This window comes from Lactuca sativa, chromosome 1 (genome assembly GCF_002870075.4).
Source record: "Lactuca sativa cultivar Salinas chromosome 1, Lsat_Salinas_v11, whole genome shotgun sequence".
Classification (NCBI taxonomy): Eukaryota; Viridiplantae; Streptophyta; class Magnoliopsida; order Asterales; family Asteraceae; genus Lactuca; species Lactuca sativa.
In genome coordinates this window covers 213138107-213142381 of record NC_056623.2, presented here as the reverse complement: position 1 = coordinate 213142381, position 4275 = coordinate 213138107, and positions in this window count along the sequence as shown.

Here is a 4275-nt window from a genome sequence, read left to right as displayed (position 1 = left end):
GATGGTGGCTGAGGAACCAAGCCATCTCATTCCTTTTATAGCCAACAACTCAAATTAGGGTTTTGGGTCTGGATCGATTACGCTCGGCGTAACCTTGGGTACGCCCAGCGTACCCGACGATGACGTGTTTAAATGAGGCGCGCGAGTACGCGCAGCGTACTCCTTGTACGCCCAGCGTACTTGCCCAACACAAAGGCCCAAAATGAAAAAAAAAAAAAAAAAAAAAGATGAAGGGCTAATCGGTTGAACCTGAATTTCGGCTGTTACAAATATAGGCTCAACACAAGCTAGAAAGAAGGTTCAAGACAAGAATGCTCTCAAATGAGCAAAAAGGCCGATACTTTATGCCTCCATGGACCAAGATAAGTCTAGATCTGAAGTTGCAACCCCATATCTAGTCCCAAAACCCAAAACGGATTCCAAACATGCTAAAAAGCCCCAAGTCATCATCCATGAAAAGATCTAGAAGGGTAAAGCTCAAGGTAATGACTTGTTACCTCAGAAATGTGCCCAAGATGAAGTAAATTCTGGATCTACACGAGTTCCATGATGCTAGCCTCTTGATCTACAAGTTTCCTTCACTAGAATCACCTTCTAAAGCTAAAAAAACTCTCACCAATGGCTCACACTCGATTTTAGGGTTTACTGACTCTCAAGGGTAACAAGGAGGCTGAGGGGAGGACATAAGATCCTTTAAATAGGGTGCAACCCCTAAGATTTAGGGTTTTCTCTTCCCAGCACTGACTCGTCGAGTCCAACCGCCGACTCGGCGAGCCAGGTCACGTATCACGTGCCCAACACACGTTCCGACTCGACGAGTTAAAGCTCCAACTCGCCGAGTCTAATTTTCCTCTTACACATTACACCCCTGAACTCTTGCTTCCGAACTTGGGATGTTAATAATGAAATCAAAAGTCCTATAATTGTAACCAGAGTCTCTTGTAGGGAGAGCGTGATAGTTGTATGTAGATCTATATTGGGTTTGACAAACCCACACCTTAGCTGCATGCAACAGCTAGACCGGCAGGTCTGGGGTGACATATGTCATTAACATTCCGACGCCTGAAGAACGTCCTATACAAGGTCGACTGAGTCATAGCATGGTTATAATAACTCACATGGGGTATTAACAAAACATAAGATTTATGGGATTTTCCTTCAATTAAACGAGTTTATGTCGATTTAAACTTGCATAATTTACAACTTATATGGAAAATACTAGTACATTATTAGTCTTGGCATTTAAGACTACAATACAATTTAAAAAGGAAAAATATTGGATTTTTCTTGAACAAACATCACTTTTACAAAAAAAAATGATTTTAACATTACATTCAAAAGCTTCTGAACTCACCAACTTAATTGCTGAAACTTTTTCAAAACTACTTGTATTCTCAGGAAATCAGTAAATCAGGTAAACAACTGCTTTTGAAGATGGGACGCTAAGGTGTCAAACATTTCATTTTTGGTCAACATAATGTAATTGATTTAGAAACATGTAAACTTATACTATGATGCAACTTTTTCAATTACATTTATGTTGGTTGTGTTTGTTATGTTCACTATTATACTTGTTGTTATGATATTATACATGAAGTCCTCTATCCCAGACATTTCCGTCATCCTTGATTTAGGGGTGTGACACATACATAACAAATAGATTATGGGATAATAAAAAATTAATATATCTTATCTTTTCAAAAAAAATCAAAGCAACTAAGCCATTGACATTTACTTTTAAATTTTTGAAACTCATCCTATTTATAACAAATTACAATAGTTTGAAAATCAAATGTAAATAACGTAGGCTTTGTCACCAAATAACAAAATGACAATATAACAAACCGATTATGTAGTTTTAAAATTTATAATTAAAAAATTAGATAAGCAACATTTAATCTATATTAACATTTCTAAAGAATCGAATCAACTAATTATCTTATTCTATTTATCTATAGAGACAATTTAGAACACTTTTAAAATTTTAAAACTTATCATATTTATAACAAATGTCAAAATTTTAAAATCAAATGCAAATAATGTAAGTGTTATCCCTTCATAAATCATAACAAACAGAATAAGATAACAAACCGATTATGTAGTTTTAAATTTTATAATAAAAACAATTAGATAAGCAACATCTATTCTATCTTATCTTATCTAAAAAATAAAGTCAACTAAATGTATTATCTTAATTATCTATACAAACTAACTACAAATTTTAAAAATCAAAATTTAAATGGTGGATATATATTATCTCTTTGTAAAATCGTAGAGGTGTATTTATACATTATAGTTTTGCCGCCAAACTCCAACCTATTTCTCATTCAAGTATGATATTCCAACAATCATAAAGTATGTTCATCTTTTAATTTATTGTTTCGTCTTTCGTTTTTTATTTATGTTCTCAACTATTATTTACTAATCTTTATCTTATTCGACAGCCATCGTGAAGACATTTAACAAATATAACAAGGAATAACATGAAATTGATGAAAAACTACAAGGTTGTCTTCTTCAAAAACAAAGCAAACGTTACAAAGCACTTGAAAACTAGAAATGAGACCAGGTGATTATTGATGTTGTAAGTTCCGAGAATCAAAGGTTGGAACCTTCTGCAGTAAACACATCAGATACAACAGACTCGACAATTACAAAAAGAAACAAAATACCCTGACTCATCGTTCAGACCCGAAACCAGTTTTTTATAGTCAGTCATTTGTTAGACGATGACAATGTACCGTATGCCGAGTTAATTATTATTTCATTCGTATTTAAAAAAAATCATAATTTCAAAAAAGTTCTTCAGTTTCTTAATTTTATTTATGAATTCTAATCAAGTTATTCATACGGGATTGGGATCCCACGAGACTTTTTGACATCCCTATATCTGGCTGAAGATGATGTAGGTGTAACCCAACCACAACCGGAAGATAATATAGGTGTGAGTCAGTCACATCCGAACGAAGATGATGTAGGTGTGAAATGGCCGCATCCATTCATAGATAGTGATGAGGACGTGGATTATTTGTTTAAAGATTATATATATTACTATGTTTAATTGTAATCCTTAATAATAAAAATGAATGTGAATTCATTTTTATGTTGGTATTAATCAAGTCTAGCAATAAATATCATTAGTTATATTTTTTAATATTTCTAATGACTCTTGGTTTTAACAATTTGGTATATTTATGGTTTTAGCTACTTAGATATTTTTATTTTTATTGATTATTATCGAATTTTATTGTTTATTGTTTCTTTTCATAGTTTATTTGTTTTCTTATATTTATTGTATAATTAGGATAACTGATATTATTCTATTTTTTAATTTATAGGTGTTATCGTAATTATCTATACAAACTAACTACAAAATTCGAAAATGATCTTTGATTTTTATTCTTTTTTTTTTTTTAAAAACTAGTTAATATTCCTATTTATATCAACTTACTTATATTTTGTATGTTCATCAATTTTTTAAATATTTTTATATTCGATTAGTGCATCAAATAGCATCCTAATTTCATAATAATTATTTTATAAAATGAACATTTTAAACTACTTCAACCGCAGAATATTCATCAACAAAAGTCAAATTTTGATTTGCAAACACACGTAACGTATATTATGTAATACACAATTACCTATCTATTGGCACACACAAAAACAAATTTTACGATTGTTTAAACAATCGATATATATATATATATATATATATATATATATATATATATATATATATATATATATATATATATATATATATATATATATATATAATAATAAAACAACACAAAAACAACTAACATAAAGAGGGGGGGGGGGGGGGGGGGGGGGGTACATGTCAATAGCTTAACATCATGTCTTAAAGGTAGAAGATGAAGTCCTTACAAGTTAGAATGTAATGATATTATGGTCATATCTATTTTTTTTTAAATTGCGCTTTTAAAATATAAAAAAGGAAGGTAAAATATTAATAAAACAGATTTATGCAAATATAATATTTTAAAAGATTAAAAATGGAAAATATGATATTACTTTCATAAATTTAAGTAAGTTTCTATTTCTTATGGTTAACTAAAAGTAAAATTTTATTTTCTTGGGATCATTCATATATTTTTTTTTCTGATTATTTGGATGGCAATTACATAGATAAATATTTTCATTACAACATTGTACTTTTATTTTTTCCAAAGTACAATGCTCTTATAGGAAAAATTAAAGTATAATACTATAATTTAAAATTTTATTTTTTAGATTTACAATATTTATTTA